Source organism: Plecotus auritus (assembly GCF_963455305.1).
Source record: "Plecotus auritus genome assembly, chromosome: 2".
Classification (NCBI taxonomy): domain Eukaryota; kingdom Metazoa; phylum Chordata; class Mammalia; order Chiroptera; family Vespertilionidae; genus Plecotus; species Plecotus auritus.
Genome location: NC_137771.1, coordinates 160,971,007 through 160,988,878, shown reverse-complemented (window position 1 = coordinate 160,988,878; position 17,872 = coordinate 160,971,007). Strand labels below are relative to the sequence as shown.

The following is a 17,872-nucleotide window of genomic DNA, read 5'->3' as shown; positions in this document are numbered from 1 at the left end:
AAAAGAAAACAAAGGTATTAATGTCCTTTACTTCTTATCTATACTAATAAAAGGGTAATATGCTAATTAGACTGGGAGACCTTCCGGATGTTCTTCTGGACAAAGCCATGGTGGCGGGGCCGAGGTAGAGGTGGTTAGAGGCCAAAAGGGGAGGGCAGTTGTGGGTGATCAGGCCAGGATGGGACGGCAGTTGTGGGTGATCAGGTTGATGGGGAGTGGAGCCGTTGGGGGTAAGCAGACCAGCAGGGGACCAGTTGGGGGCGAGCAGGCCATCAGTGGGGGTCAGTTGGAGGTGATCAGGACAGCGGGGGGCGGGCAGTTTGGAGTGAGCAGGCCAGCAGGGGGAGTTGGGGGTGAGCAGGTCAGTGGGGAGGGAAGGTGGGGGCGAGCAGGCCAGCAGGGGGGAAGTTGGGGGTGAGCAGGCTGGCGGGAGGGCATTTGGAGACGAGCAGGCCAGCAGCGGGGGGCAGTTGGGGACGAGCAGGCTGGCCGGCAGAGTGGTTAGGGGCAATCAGGCAGGCAGTCAGGCAGGTGAGTGGTTAGGAGCGAGCAGTTCCAGATTGCGAGAGGGATGTCCAACTGCTGGTTTAGGCCCGATCCCAGTAAACCGATAGTAGGACATCCTTTGAGGGGTCCCAGATTATAGAGGGTGCAGGCTGGGCTGAGGAACACCGCAACCCCCATGCACAAATTTTGTGCACTGGGCCACTAGTTTGAATATAAATGCTAAAGACAAATTATATATATATATATATATATATATATATATATATATATATATATATATATATATCAGGGGTCCTCAAACTTTTTAAGCAAGGGGCCAGTTCACTGTCCCTCAGACCGTTGGAGGGCTGGACTATAGTTTTTAAAAAAAAACTATGGGAGAAACCAAGATGGCGGCATAGGTAAGCACCTAAACTGCTGCCTCGCACAACAATTTCAAAACTACAACTAAAAGACAGAACGGACACCATCCAGAACCACAGGAAAGCTGGCTGAGTGAAAATTCTACAACTAGAAGGAAAGAGAAAAGCTCACAGAGAATTGGAGGTACAGTAAAGGGTCTTTGTGCGCGCAGAGAGGAAGGGCGGCTGAGAGCCAGGCTGACTTTCTCTGGCAGAAGGGGGAAGGAAGCCCCCGACCACACTGAACCCCAGTTCTGACTGCACTGAACCCCAGTTCCAGGCGAGCCCCTAGGGACCCACGCTCTTACGGGGGGAATCTGGACTCTCAGGCGGAGACTCGGGAGCCGGGGAAGGCAGAAGTCTGAAGGCGCACGCGTGCCAGTGCGCACAAAGGCTGCGGAGGTTGCCACAGGCTTTCCCTAGTGGAAGGGAATCAGAGGCTCCTGACTGCACTGAGCCCCAGTTCTGACTGCACTGAACCCCAGTTCCAGGCGAGCCCCTGGGGACCCACACTCTTGTGGGGGGAATCTGGACTCTCGGGCGGAGACTCGGGAGCCAGGGAAGGCAGAGGTCTGAAAGCATGCGCGTGCGCGCAAGGGCAAGGCTGACGGGAAGCCAAGACTGTCTGCTCCACCCTGAGACTCCACCCCATACAAGCTGAGCACAGAGGCTATTGCAATTTGGCAAGTCTAATCCTATAAGGCTGTCTCCAGCACCGAACTTCTCCCAGTGTAGACACAGCTGATCCTTACAGCCAACTGGCCTGGAGGTCAATTCCTCCCAGTGATACCAACAACAATCAAGACTTAATTACAACAAGGCTGTACACACAGTCCACAAAGGGGTGCACCAAGAGTGTCCACCTCAGGTTAACTGGGGAGGCCGACCCACTGGGCCATATAGGAAACCTAGCACACAAATCTACCCTACCAACTCAGGGAAGCAGTGAAAATGCGGCATCAAAGAAACAGATCACAAACGAAAGAAATGGAGGAAAGCAAATGACTGGATATAGAATTCAGAACCACGGTTATAAGGCTTTTCAAGAATATTCTAGAAAAGGCCGATAAATATAACGAGACCCTCGAAGATATGAAAAAGGACCAACTAGAAATTAAACATACACTGACTGAAATAAAAAATATTATACAGAGACCCAACAACAGACTAGAGGAACACAAGAATCAAGTCAAAGAATTAAAATACAAAGAAGCAAAAAACACTCAACCAAAAAAGCAAAAAGCAAAAAAAAAAAAAAATCCAAAAAGTTGAAGATAGTGTAAGAAGACTCTGGAACAACTTCAAGCGTACCAACATCAGAATTATGGGGGTGCCAGAAGAAGAGAGAGAGCAAGATACTGAAAACATATTTGAAGAAATAATGACAGAAAACTTCCCCCACCTGGTGAAAGAAATAGACTTACAAGTCCAGGAAGCGCACAGAACCCCAAACAAAAGGAACCCAAAGAGGACCACACCAAGACACATCATAATTAAAATGCCAAGAGCAAAAGACAAAGAGAGAATATTAAAAGCAGCAAGAGAAAAACAGTTAATTACCTACAAGGGAGCACCCATACGACTGTTAGCTGATTTCTCAACAGAAACTATGTAGGCCAGACGGAAGTGGCAAGGAATTTTCAATGTGATGAATAGCAAGAACCTACAACCAAGATTACTCTACCCAGCAAAGCTATCATTCAGAATTGAAGGGCAGATAAAGAGCTTCACAGATAAGAAAAAGCTAAAGGAGTTCATCACCACCAAACCAGTATTATATGAAATGCTGAAAGGTATTCTTTAAGAAGAGGAAGAAGAAAAAAGTAAAGAGAAAAATTATGAACAACAAATACATATCTATCCACAAGTGAACCTAAAAATCAAGTGAATTAAAAACCTGAGGAACAGAATAATCTGGTGAATATAATAGAATTAGGGGCATAGAAAGGGAGTAGACTGATAATTCTCAGGGGGAAAGGGGTACAGGGGGTTCAGGAAGAGACTGGACAAAAATCATACACCTATGGATGAGGACAGTGCGGGGGAGGTAAGGGCAGAAGGTGGGGTGGGAACCAGGTGGAGGGGAGCTATGGGGGGGAAAAGGAGAAACAATTGTAATAATCTGAATAAAGATTTATTTAAAAAAAAATAAAAAGTAAAAAAACAAACAAACAAAAAAAAACTATGAACAAATTCCTATGCGCACTGTGGGCCCAGGACGAGTTGGCTGCTAAGCAGGACAGGCAGTGGCACCCAGCGGGCTGGATAAATGTCCTCGGCCCGTAGTTTGAGGATGCCTGATATATATATATGAGAAATACGCAAATTATCCATTATAGCATCATGTCAGGACCAGATCAGCAGGCTGCGTCCCCGCCCTCTGCTCAGGCAGCTGCAAGGCCTGGGGTAGGATAGGATACGATAGGAGGGGATAAGAAATGAGAGGGAGAGGAAGGCAGACCTGCATGCAGACAGGCCGAGAGGAGAAACAGAAATACACGAAGGGAACAAGAAAAAGATGCAGGAATGGAAAAGGGAAGGAAATGCGGGACTGCATGTGGGAGGGGGGTGGCGACCGTGGGGGGGCATTGCGGGAGGAGGGCGGTGGTCCCCGGCGTGGGCTGTTGGCAGGGAGGCGCCCACAGGTCCGGGATGGAGTGGTGGACGGTCCAAGGCCTTCTCCACGGAGGCACTCCTGCTTTGCGGCAGCAGCAGTGCCCGGGCCGCATGGGCCTCAGCCACCCTCGCTGGGCCAGGCATCCTGGGCAGGGAATGGGAGCAGGGTGGCAGCGGGGAGGCCAGGGAAGGGGGCGGTGAACACCTGGCCGGGGCTGAGCCCTGAGCTGGGGGTTAACACCCTCTCCCCCCCAACAGAAGCTTTAAGAAGGGAGGGAGGGAGGGAAGAACTTTATAAAGGAGTCAGTAGAGAGCAGAGTTAAAGAAGGAAAGAGGATGTATGAGTGAACTGTAAGAGCTATAATGAAAATGAAGTATAGTTGTGTACTGGGGACAGATTTCAAAAGTAGGAGAAAAGAAAAAAAGATAAATGATAGTGAATAATTAGGCAGGTAGATAGATAGATATTAAAACAGTGGAAGTAAGCAGAGAAGAATGTATGGGAAAGGTAGGATGAGAGAGAAAGAGGGAGGGAAGAAAAGTTTTAAAGGGGAGCCAGTAGAGCTTAAAAGGAGAATGGGAAGAAGGAAGAAATGGGGGAGGGAGGTCCAAGGGAGGAAGTGAAGAAAAAAATTAAGGTGGGAAGGAAGGAAAAGGGGAGGGAGGGCAGGGGTAAAGATAAAAGAAAGAAGGAATGTGGGGAGGGTAGGAGAAAGATGGGAAGAAGGATGATAGAACAGAAGTAGGAAATAAGGAGAAAAGAAAAGTTTATAAATGATGAGTCAGTAGGAAAAAGTGTTACATAACGGAAAGAGAAAAATTGTGTGAGCGGGAGAAGCCAATGAGGAAGTCAAATACAATTGTGTGTGAAGGGGATAAGGTTTTAAAAAAAAGTTAATAAGGGCAACCAGGCCGGCAGGGGAGGGCAGTTAGGGGCATCAGGCAGGCATGCAGAGTGGTTAGGGCAGGCAGGCAGGTGAGTGGTTAGGATCCAGAGGTCCCAGATTGGAGAGGGGGCAGGTTGGGCTGAGGGAGCTCCCCCCCTCCCCCCCGTGCACAAATTTCATGCACTGGGCCTCTAATATATATATATGGACTTATAAGAGCCTCAATTGTAGACAAGCTTTATTTTCACTTTGGAAAATCATTCTGTGCTTCAAACCAAATGTTGTTGTCATGCTTTATTAGAGTCTGGCAGATGGCTTGAGCTTCCCCCAGCAACAGATACCATAGGGGCTGGGTTTTCTTCTCTTCATCCTGCTCCAAAGGCATAAATCAATCCCAGACACAAACTGCTTTTTTGTATCAGTAGCTCTGTGGCTCCTTCCAGATACACATGTCAACCCAAGGATTTAACACTGTCATGGCTGTTTTAAAGACAGGAAATTGAAGTATGGCCCTAGACCTAGATGGTTTGGACATTTTCCTTTAGGTTTTACAATATCGTAGACAACATGGAAGGAGCAAAATAGAAGAAAGGCAAGGTAAAAAAGAAAAGATAAAATTTGATCTTTCACATGAGGTCCTCCCCTTCCCCCCATGTATTAAAGCCATAGTGTTCTCTTGAAAACTCATTTATTAGGAAAAATAAAATAAAATAAGGAAATCCTGCAGTTAAACCTTGACAATCTATCACATGTTCAACATGGAAACTGAGAGAAACAGAATAGCATGGATATCGTATACTACTATTTGGTTCTCTTATATTCTTATCCTGGGTTAAGCCACTTCGATGTTTTCATGTTAAAACAGTCCAAGAGTAATTTATTAATTTGATAACACTTGCACATGACGGGAGCATTTTCTTGTGCCTACACTTTTCATGTTTCCATGGAAATTGTGCTGCAGCTGGTAATTGCCAAAACCCATCTCCAGTGCAGGCCTCTTTCCTAAGCTCTGGATGTTCCACAGGCACCTCAAATGCAACCTGTCAGGAATCAATTTATCACTCCCTTCACCCCTAACTTTAATCTCTTCTGAATTCCTGTGCTTGGTGAATGGCCCCATCATGCAGCCATCTAAGCTTGAAACCCGAGAGTCATCCTTGATTCCCATTTCTTTAGCTTTCTCCAGTTCTGTGGGTCTTCTTTCATACTGTCTGTGTCCAGACCCTCCCCTCCACTCCCAATGGTGCAGTTGAGTCCTTGAACTATGAGCCTCCTGACAGCACCCTATCTAGCCTTCTTATTCCCAGGGGTACACTTGCTCAGATGCCAATTTCATCTTGGCATTCTCCTGCTGAAAAAGCCTTCATTGGCTCTGGGAATTTTCGAATTTACCTTAAAGTAACAAGAATCCTATCTAATAAAGAGGGAACATGCTAATTGACCCTCACACCATTGCAAAGATGGCGGCGCCCACAGACAATAAGGAGGGGATATGCTAATTGACTGCCCCACCCTCAAAGATGGCGGTGCCCAGAGCCAATAAGGAGGGAATATGCTAATTGACTGCCCCACCCTCAAAGTGGCGGCACCCACAGCCAATAGGAGGGAATATGCTAACTGACTGCCACGCCTTCAAAGATAGCGGCACCCACAGCCACAAGATGGTGGCGCCCAGTCCCCTTATCCCTGCCAGGGTGGCAGATGCACAGCAAGGCCGGGATCTGTGCGCCTGCCTCTGGAGTCGCTCAGTCCCCCCATTCCCCCAGCCGCCCAGGGCCGGCCCAAGGTGCAGGCAAGCCTCAGATGGCAGCTGCCCAGGCGCCCAGGGCCGCCCGAGGCTCAGGTAACCAGGGCTGGCCGAGGCCTGTGCTTCTGGCAGTGGCAGCAGCAGAGGTGTGATGGGGCATCGCCTTCCCCTGATCGCCGGGTTGCCTCCTGCCCCTGAGGGCTCCTCGACTGTGAGAGGGGGCAGGCTGGGCTGAGGGACCCCCCCCCCACTCCAGTGCATGAATTTTTATGCACCGGGCCTCTAGTCTACATATATAAAAGGCTAAGTGACCATCGCATCCAAAACAACCAAACAGATGACCAAACAGGCTATGTGGGGTGACCAGGCTGGCAAGGGGGTCAGTGAGGGATGACCAAATGACCGAACAGCAGGCTGCATGGGGCGACCAGGCCAGCAGGGGGGTTAGTGAGGGGCGACCAAATGACTGAGCAGCAGGCTGTGTGGGGTGACCAGGCTGGCAGGGGGGTTATTGAGGGGTGACCAAATGACCAAACAGCAGGCTGCGTGGGGCGACCAGGCCTGCAGGGGGGGCAGTGAGCGTTGACAAGCCTGGCGGGGGGGGGGGGGAGTTGGGGGCGACCAAGCCAGCAGGGGGGCAGTAAGGGGTGACCAGGCCAGCAGAGGGGCAGTTAGGGGTGACCAGGCTGGTGGGGGGGCATTAAGGGGTGACCAAACTACTGTGCAGCAGGCTGTGTGGGGCAACCAGGCTGGCAGGGGGGGCAGTTGGGGGCGACCAGACCAGCAGGGGGGGCAGTGAGGGGCGACCAGGTTGGTGGGGGGGCAGTAAGGGGAAACCAGGCCTGCGGGGGGCCACTAAGGGGTGACAAGGCCAGTGTAGGGGGTGGGGGAGTTGGGGGCAACCAGGCCGGCGGGGGGGGCAGTTGGGGGTGACTATGCCTGGAGGGGGGGCAGTTGGGGCTGACCAGGCCAGCACGGGGGGCAGTTAGGTGTGATCAGGCAGGCAGGCAGGTGAGCAGTTAGGAGCCAGTGGTCCCAGATTGTGAGAGGGATGTCCGATTGCTGGTTAGGCGCGATCCTGTGGATCGGGCCTAAACTGGCAGTCTGACATCCCCCGAGGGGTCCTGGATTGGAGAGGGTGCAGCCTGGGCTGAGGCCACCCCCCACCCCCCGTGCACGATTTCGTGCACCGGGCCTCTAGTAGTATAATACGTCTTCATGTACTTGTCACCTAGCTTTAATAATTATTAACAAATATACTGTTTTGTTTCATTTATACCACCTATTTCCCTCACATACCCCTACTGGATTATTTTATTTTATTTTAATTTTTATTCTTTAAAATATATTTTATTGATATTTTACAGAGAGGAAGGGAGAAGGATAGAGAGTCAGAAACATCGATGAGAGAGAAACATCGATCAGCTGCCTCCTGCACACCTCCCACTGGGGATGTGCCCGCAACCAAGGTACTTGCCCTTGACTAGAACAGGACCTGGGACCCCTCAGTCCGCAGGCCGATGTTCTATCCACTGAGCCAAACAGGTGAGGGCCCTACTGGATTATTTTAAAGTAAATACCAAAGATTGGACAATTTCCTCTGTAAAAAGTTCAATCTTTATCTTTAAGAGATAAAGCTTCCTCTTTTTAACATAAACAGATTTCCATTATCTCACTTAATAAAATTAATACTTCTTTAAAATTATCCAATATCCTCATAGGGTTTGAATTTCTTCATTTATTTAAAAAATTGTTTTTTAATGAGGAGAAACCAAGATGGCGGCATAGGTAAGCACCTAAACTGCTGCCTCGCACAACAATTTCAAAACTACAACTAAAGACAGAACGGACACCATCCAGAACCACAGGAAAGCTGGCTGAGTGAAAATTCTACAACTAGAAGGAAAGAGAAAAGCTCACAGAGAATTGGAGGTATGGCAAAGGGTCTTTGTGCGTGCAGAGAGGAAGGGCGGCTGAGAGCCGGGCTGACTTTCTCTGGCCGAAGGGGGAAGGAAGCCCCCAACCGCACTGAACCCCAGTTCTGACTGCACTGAACCCCAGTTCCAGGCGAGCCCCTAGGGACCCACGCTCTTATGGGGGGAGTCTGGACTCTCGGGCAGAGACTCGGGAGCTGGGGAAGGCATAGGTCTGAGGGCGCGCATGTGCACGCAAGGGCAAGGCTGACTGGAAGCCAAGACTGAGACTCCACCCCATCCAAGTTGAGCACAGAGGCTATTGCAATTTGGCAAGTCTAATCCTATAAGGCTGTCTCCAGCACCGAACTTCTGCCAGCATAGACACAGCTGATCCTTACAGCCAACTGGCCTGGAGGTCAATTCCTCCCAGTGATACCAACAACAATCAAGACTTAATTACAACAAGGCTGTACACACAGTCAACAAAGGGGTCCACCAAGAGTGTCCACCTCAGGTTAACTGGGGGGGCGGACCCACTGGGCCATATTGGGAACCTAGCACACAAATCTACCTTACCAACTCAGGGAAGCAGTGAAAATGCGGCGTCAAAGAATCAGATCACAAACGAAAGAAATGGAGGAAAACAAATGACTGGATATAGAATTCAAAACCACGGTTATAAGGCTTTTCAAGAATATCCTAGAAAAGGCTGATAAATATAACGAGACCCTCAAAGATATGAAAAAGGACCAACTAGAAATTAAACATACACTGACTGAAATAAAAAATATTATACAGAGACCCAAAAACAGACTAGAGGAACACAAAAATCAAGCCAAAGAATTGAAATACAAAGAAGCAAAAAACACTCAACCGAAAAAGCAAAGAGCAAAAAAAAAAAAAAAAATCCAAAAAGTTGAAGATAGTGTAGGAAGACTCTGGGACAACTTCAAGCGTACCAACATCAGAATTATAGGGGTGCCAGAAGAAGAGAGAGAGCAAGATACTGAAAACCTATTTGAAGAAATAATGACCGAAAACTTCCCCCACCTGGTGAAAGAAATAGACTTACAAGTTCAGGAAGTGCACAGAACCCCAAACAAAAGGAATCCAAAGAGGACCACACCAAGACACATCATAATTAAAATGCCAAGAGCAAAAGACAAAGAGAGAATATTAAAAGCAGCAAGAGAAAAACAGTTAATTACCTACAAGGGAGCACCCATACGACTGTCAGCTGATTTCTCAACAGAAACTATGCAGGCCAGACGGGAGTGGCAAGGAATTTTCAATGTGATGAATAGCAAGAACCTACAACCAAGATTACTCTACCCAGCAAAGCTATCATTCAGAATTGAAGGGCAGATAAAGAGCTTCACAGATAAGAAAAAGCTAAAGGAGTTCATCACCACCAAACCAGTATTATATGAAATGCTGAAAGGTATTCTTAAAGAAGAGGAAGAAGAAAAAAGTAAAGATAAAAATTATGAACAACAAATACATATCTATCAACAAGTGGACCTAAAAATCAAGTGAATTAAAAACCTGAGGAACAGAATAATCTGGTGAATATAATAGAATCAGGGGCATAGAAAGGGAGTGGACTGATAATTCTCAGGGGGAAAGGGGTATGGGGGGTTCATGAAGAGACTGGACAAAAATCATACACCTATGGATGAGGACAGTGGGGGGGGAGGTAAGGGCAGAAGGTGGGGTGGGAACCGGGTGGAGGGGAGCTATGGGGGGAAAAAGGAGAAACAATTGTAATAATCTGAATAAAGATTTATTAAAAGAAAAAAAAAGTAAAAACAAAGTAATTATATAAAAAAATAAATAAATAAATAATTGCTTTTTAAAGTTTTTTTTTTAATTTAATAAATCTTTATTGTTCAGATTATTACAATTGTTTCTCCTTTTCCCCCCCATAGCTCCCCTCCACCTGGTTACCACCCCACCCTTTGGCCTTACCTCCCCCACACTGTCCTCATCCATAGGTGTATGATTTTTGTCCAGTCTCTTCCTGCACTCCCTATATCCCTTTCCCCCTGAGAATTATCAGTCCACTCCCTTTCTATGCCCCTGATTCTATTATATTCACCAGTTTATTCTGTTCCTCAGATTTTTAATTCACTTGATTTTTAGGTTCACTTGTTGATAGATATGTATTTGTTGTTCATAATTTTTATCTTTACTTTTTTCTTCTTCCTCTTCTTAAAGAATACCTTTCAGCATTTCATATAATAATGGTTTGGTGGTGATGAACTCCTTTAGCTTTTTCTTATCTGTGAAGCTCTTTATCTGCCCTTCAATTCTGAATAATAGCTTTGCTGGGTAGAGTAATCTTGGTTGTAGGTTCTTGCTATTCATCACTTTGAATATTTCTTGCCACTCCCCTCTGGCCTGCATAGTTTTTGTTGAGAATTCAGCTGACAATCATATGGGTCCTCCCTTGTAGATAACTAACTGTTTTTCTCTTGCTGCTTTTAATATTCTCTCTTTGTCTTTTGCTCTTGGCATTTTAATTATGATGTGTCTTGGTGTGGTCCTCTTTGGATTCCTTTTGTTTGGGGTTCTGTGCACTTCCTGGACTTGTAAGTCTATTTCTTTCACCAGGTGGGGGAAGTTTTCTGTCATTATTTTTTCAAATAGGTTTTCAGTATCTTGCTCTCTCTCTTCTTCTGGCACCCCCATAATTCTGATGTTGGTACGCTTGAAGTTGTCCCAGAGGCTTCTTACACTATCTTCAACTTTTTGGATTCTTTTTTCTTTTTTTTTTTTTTTGCTTTTCTGGTTGAGTGTTTTTTGCTTCTTTGTATTTCAATTCTTTGACTTGATTCTTGCGTTCCTCTAGTCTGCTGTTGGGTCTCTGTATAATATTTTTTATTTCAGTCAGTGTATGTTTAATTTCTAGTTGGTCCTTTTTCATATCTTCAAGCGTCTCGTTATACTTATCGGCCTTTTCTAGGATATTCTTGAAAAGCCTTATAACCGTGGTTTTGAATTCTATATCCAGTCGTTTGTTTTCCTCCATTTCTTTTGTTTGTGATCTGTTTCTTTGTCTCCCCATTTTTCACTGCTTCCCTGAGTTGGTAGAGTAGCTTTGGGTGCTAGGTTTCCTATATGGCCCAGTGGGTCAGCCTCCCCAGTTAACCTGAGGTGGACACTCTTGGTGGACCCCTTTGTGAACTGTGTGTACAGCCTTGTTGTAGTTAAGTCTTAATTGTTGTTTGTATTACTGGAGGAATTGACTTGCAGGCCAGTTGGCTGTGAGGATCAGCTGTGTCTACACTGGGAGATTTTCGGTGCTGGAGACAGCCTTATAGGATTAGCCTTGCCAGATTGCAAAAGCCTCTGTGCTCAGCTTGGAAGGGGTGGAGTCTCAGAGCGGGCCAGACAGTCTTGGCTTCCCGTCAGCCCTACCCTTGCGCGCCAGTCTCCATACCTCTGCCTTCCGTGGTTCCTGAGTTTCCGCCTTACAGTACAGATTCCCCCCACAAGAGCGTGGGTCCCCAGGGGCTCGCACGGAACTGCAGTTCAGTGCAGTTGGAACTGGGGTTCAGTGCCGTCAGGAGCTTCTGACTCCCTTCCGCTAGGGATAGCCTGTGGTAACCTCCACAGTCAGTCTTTGTGCGCACTGGTGCCTCCAGACCCCTGCCTGCCGCGGCTCCCCTGAGTCTCTGAGTTTCTGAGTCTCCGTGTGCCTTTCTCTCCACCCGACAGTCCAAACTCCCCCTGTATGAGCCTGGGTCCACAGGGTTTCGCCCGGAACTGAGGTTCAGTGCAGTCGGAACTGGGGTTCAGTGCAGTCGGGGGCTTATTTCCCCCTCTTGCCAGAGAAAGCCAGCCAGGCACTCCCCCCGCCTTTCCTCTCTGCGTGCGCGTCTCCCTACGTCAGCTCTTTGCCGCTCCTTCTCCGTGAGCTTTCCTCTTTCCTTCTAGTTGTAGAATTTCCACTCAGCCAGCTTTCCTGTGGTTCTGGATGGTGTCCGTTTTATCTTTTAGTTGTAGTTTGGAAATTGTTGTGTGGGGCAGCAGTTTAGGTGCTTACCTATGCCGCCATCTTCTAAAGTTTTTTTTTTTTTTTTAACTGGGTACAAATAAGACCCACATATTGCATTTAGTTAATTATGTCTGCCCTTCAATTCTCTTTTAATCTAAAGGTGCTCTGACCTCCTTTGGGGGGAGTAGGGTGGGGCATTTATTTGTTAAAGAAAGCCGCTCACAAAGCAGCAGAACAAATCCGAAGTAACCACATTCTAGATTTTGTTGACTGTACCCTGTGGTGTCTGTCACTGAACAAACTCCTTTGTCTCCTATATTTCCTGTAAGCTGGCAGGGAGAGCTAGAAGCTGGAGTAAATGCCAACAGCCGAATGTCTTAATCTTTTCCTTGGAGGAAGGTTTTTACCACTCCACTGAGACCTGTATTATAGTCTCATTTTTTGTAGGGAAAAGTTCAATGGAACCAGATTTAAGTTTTTCTAACACTGTCCTTGAGGTGCTCACGACCTAGTCAGAGACAAATGGTATTATGCAGTATGAAAAATGATTTCAGTTTTATCTTTTTTCATGTGGTCCTTCAGTGAAACCAACACCACTTATTAACAAGTCCATCCTTTCTCCACTGATTTGAATCCCCCAAGGCTCTTATTCATAACTACCTTCTTCTCTACTTTCTTTGCCTGCCAACCCCATACATGTAATTACCTGCTGTTTCTGAAAAGGGCTCTGTCCCCAGTGACTGGCCTCGGGATATCCTCATCCCTAAAGTCCTTTTATGGGAAGTCTTCCCTCATATTGCCCCATCCTACCAAATAATTGGGTGTTCTTCCTTTGGGGAAACCCCATATGGACTCTGATTACCTTTGTATGGTATGTTAATGACATTGTAAAATAATTTTTAAAATATATAAATGGTCTCTGCCCCCAGTTTCTCACACAGAGCTCCTAAAACCCTTATTATTTCCTAAGTAATAAGAGCACTAGGAGCATCTTTTGTTCTAACATTTGAACATTGACCCTGGTTCTTGACAGACCTCCTAAATCCCTGGGGATTTCCTGGATGAGAGCAATCTCTTTGGCTCTAAGGAGGAGACTTTTGGTGGGCCCCTGGATAGCTTCAGGACGAGAGCTGGTCACCGGAAAGACCAACCAAGCCATGGTTAGGAGGTTGGAGCCTTCAGCTCCCTCCCCGTCCTGCAGGAAGAGGAGGGGGCAGGAGATTGAGTTCAGGATTGATTATGCCCACCTGATGAAGCTTCCATAAAATTTCCCAAAATACAGGGTTTGGAGAACTCCTGGGTTGGTGAACATAACCACGTGCTCGGAGGGTGGCACACCTAACCTCCACAGGGACAGAGAAGTTCCTGCACTCAGGACCCTTCTGGACCTCACCTTATGGATCTCTTTTCTATGGCTGTTCCCGAGTTATGTCCTTTCATAATGAACCTGTAATCTAGTAAATAAACTGTTTTCTTGAGTTCTTTGAGCTGTGTTAGCAAATAATTGAACCTGAGAAAGGGGATCATGGGAACCTCTGATTTATAGCCAGCTGGTCAGCAGCATCAGTGATAACCTGGACTTGCAATTGACATCCCGAAGTGGGGAATGGGCAGTCTTGTGGGACTGAGTCCTTAACCTGTGAGACGTGATGATCAGGGAGACAGTGTTAGAACTGAAATGAATTGTAGAACACTTAGCTGTTATCACAGAATTACTCGATGTGGTGTCAGAGGTGTTGTGAGTGTGAGTCGAAGAGAATAGAAGTGAATTTTTCCTATAAGTAATCCCAATGCATGTTTTTTTCATGTAGTCAAATTTACTACCTTTTTCTTGGACATTTCTTTCATCACTTTTGGAAACTGAGATATAATTCACACAACTCACTTTTAAAGTGTACAATTCAGTAGTTTTTAGTATATTCACAGAGCTGTGCAATCTAATTCCACAATATTTTCATCACCCCAAAAAGAAGCCCTGTACCCATTAGCAGTCACTCCTCATCTCCTTCTCTTAATCCCTGGTAACTACTAATCTAATTTCTGTCTCTATGGACTTCCCTATCATGGACAGCTCATATAAATGGAATAATACATATGTCCTTTGGTACCTGTTATTTCACTTAGCATAATGTTTTCACAGTTTTTCCATGTTGTAGCATTTATCAATACTTCATTTATTTTATTTTATTTTTTAAATATATTTTATTGATTTTTTACAGAGAGGAAGGCAGATGGATAGAGAGTTAGAAACATCGATGAGAGAGAAACATCGATCAGCTGCCTCCTGCACATTCCCTACCGGGTATGTGCCCGCAACCAAGGTACATGCCCTTGACTGGAATCGAACCTGGGACCCTTGAGTCCACAGGCCGATGCTCTATCCACTGAGCCAAACCGGCTAGGGCTACTTCATTTATTTTTATTGCTAAATAATGTTCCATTGTATAAGTATACCACATTTTTGTTTATCTATTCTTCAATTGATGGACATTTTGGTTGTTTCTACTTTTTGGCTATTAGAAACAATGTTGCTATCAACAGTTTTGTGTGAACATATGTCTTCAATTACTTTGAGTATATACCTAGGAGTAGAATTTCTGGATGACATAGTAACACTATGTTTAACTTGTTTGAGGAACTGCCAAAATGTTTTCCAAAGAGGTGCATCATTTTACATTCCAGCCATTTATATCACCAGCAATGTATAAGAGTTCCAAGTTGTCCACATCATTGCCAACACTTGTTATTGCCTGTCTTCTTTATTACAGCCATCCTAGAGGGGGGTCAAGTGGTATCTCCTTGTGGACCATCTGTATTTTAACTGCTAGTTTACCTACTTGGCTCTTCTAGGAAGCTGCAGACTTCATCGTTGGCATCTCTAGTGCTGACAGAATGAATTATCTTAGAAGCAGGCTCACTGTTGAGGTTCATAACACAAATAGCCACCAGTGTTACACAGCACAAATTTGTAGAGCATACGTTATTCTGGCTTAAATCTACAGCAATCAGAACTGTGGAAAACCCAAGGTAAGCTGTGAACTAGGCAATCTTTGTCTTTAGCTTGTTTGCTTCCCTTTTCTTTACCTAGAATTGGGCCTCCTCCTTCCTTCTTGGATACTTAGTGCCAGGAAGGATATCCCTCCATGTTTTTTTCACACTTTACTCGAAGGCAGTGATTCTCAAATTTTAGTGTGCTTTTCAGCATTCAGATCCTTCAAGCTCACCCCCAGCATTTCGGATTTAGCAGATCAAAAACAGAACTTTAAACTATACATTTTCAATAAGCATGCTGGGGGATTCTGATGCACATGGATTGGAGCCCATACTCTGGTAAGTACTGTTTCAAATTAATCATCTAGTGCAGGTGCCCCATTTTCAGCAACGCATCAACGTCTGGAAGCTGGTGTCTGGTAGCACTGAATCTGGGCTGGCAGGAGGAGGTCTGCTGGGAGAAGAGCAGAACAGGCATATCACAGCCATGGTTACCCCAATCTACTGTTCATCTCCACACCCTAATCTTATTCCTGGGGTGGCCCTTGTAACCCACTTACTTTTTTATTATTTAATAATGATGGTACTAATTATAATTAAAAACAAACTCAGAGACTATTATAATAAATTGCAAATACGTATGTATATATATATTAAAGTAGGAGATAGTAAACACTGGTTAGCTTTTCAAGATGAACAGATAATACACTGCCTCCAGGAAAGAATAAAGAGCCCTGTTCAAAATTTGCTTTGCTGTACCAGAAGCTATTGTGCAACTGAGAAAACTGGATTACATCTGTACAGTGAAGTAAGTTGTGTAAAGACAAAACTAAATAAAGAACAGGGTATGGACCATGCATAATACACCCTGACACCTTGCAACACACCATTCCTAAGAGCCAAGATTTTTCCTTCTGTGGCTTCTTCCTGTTGTCGTGACAACAGACCATTTTTATTACATAGATCTTGTTTTCTATGTTTATTACAAGCACAGAATTGTAGTGCAGCTAAGGGAGAAGAATTATTTAAGTGCTCTCATCTCTGATATTATATAAATCGTGATTATGAAAGGTCTTAAGCTTAGAGACTCCCTTTTTAATCTTTGAAAACATGTCAGAAAGGAAAAGTTCAGTGGAACCAGGTTTAAGTTTCTCTAACACTGTCCTTGAGGAGCTCATGAGCTAGTCACAGACACAAATGGTGTTATCGCCAACAGTATAATGTGTTGATAATACAGTAGCAATGTGAGCAGTCACTGAGGGCACATGGAGGACAACGTGGCTACCCAAGTGGAGGAGTGAGGGGAAACGACACAGAAGCTGGGCAGTCACTTCCCAAGTTATAGTGAAGTTGGGCACATCCACATAAGTCCTGCCATCGCCTGCCTGGTGCAGGGGAAAGTGCTCAGGGAGGTCACAGGTTCCATTTACAGAAGTGGGGATATGACTTTTCCTCAAGGTACTCAGCTGTGGAAGAATCATGACTGCAACCCAAGCTGTCTGGATCACAGCCTCCATGGAACGCTTGGTCAGGTCATGCTATCATCACTGTTTTGACTCCCTGGCTCCACTGAACACCTCGATGGATATGGGCTTCTCCTACCATTCCACTGTGAAATCTTTAAACTTGTACTATCCCACAGTGAAACTATATGTATAAACTCCATTCACGAAGGGAAGAGAGAAACCACAAGAGATGTTATTTCTACATATATAAAAACCAAAATATCAGTACCTTGAATATATAAAGAACCTTTTATGCTTATAAGGAAAACAAACAACCAATAGCAACACATGTAAAAGATAGAAATAGCAAGTGAAGAGTAAAATGACCAATGAACATGTGAAAAGATGTCTAGCACTTTACATTCATTAGGTGAAGCCTTAAACATATGACAATACCACCTTTGTGAGAATGTAGGGAAACAGGAACTCTTGCATATTGTTTATGAAAATGTTATTTGATACAACCTCCTCAGAGAGCAAGTTGGCAATATCTACCAAAGCTGACGATGAGTTCAAATTACACTCCAGCATTTCCACTCCTAAGTTTATACACGAGAAATTCTCTCTTACATATGCACAAGGAATCATGAATTAGAATGTTCATTGCAAGCGTTGGTTGCAATAACAAAAGTTGGAAACAACCTACATAGCGACAAAAGTAAGCTAAATAACGAATGAATAAAAAAATTTTATTCATACAATAAAATGCTATTTGGTAGTTAAAAATGAGGGCACTAAAATATGAATCAATGTGGATGACTCAAGAAGATAAATTGAGAGAGCAGGTGTTGAAGGAGACATAATGCATGAATCCATTTATGTAAACTTTGTAAACAAGCAAAACAATATTATATATATATCTTTAATAAAATTTGCAATGTGGAAATAAACACCAAATTCAAGATAACGCTTTTCAAAAGTTTGAAGGATCTGAGGATTTACCCCGGTTGCCACAGTTTCATCAATGCTGATAGAAGAAAAAGACCCCTGAGTTGGAGACAAAGGATTTTATTACTCTTGTCTGTAAGCACCATGAGCATCATCATATTTGCAGAAGTTCCTCTTGCCCCCAACTACCATGGAGGTGATGTGAATGGGACCTACATACATGCAGTGGGTTGCACTACAGGAGAGAAACCATGAGCTTAGGGAGCCTGTATCTTTTATAATGGGCAGTAAGCCCGTCTCATCTTTGCTCCAGAGACTCTGTCTCTATCTTCTGAAGCTGTATGTTATACTATTATCCTTGACATGATAGTATAGAAAAAATCTTCAGTGACTTCCTATAAGATATGCAGAAAT

General features: G+C 45.0%; 1 protein-coding gene across 1 annotated transcript in view; it reads right to left on the bottom strand.

The window, feature by feature from the left end:
• The window catches only part of SIDT1 (SID1 transmembrane family member 1), a 115,855-nt gene that overhangs the window by 75,587 nt on the left and 22,396 nt on the right, over positions 1-17,872 (bottom strand).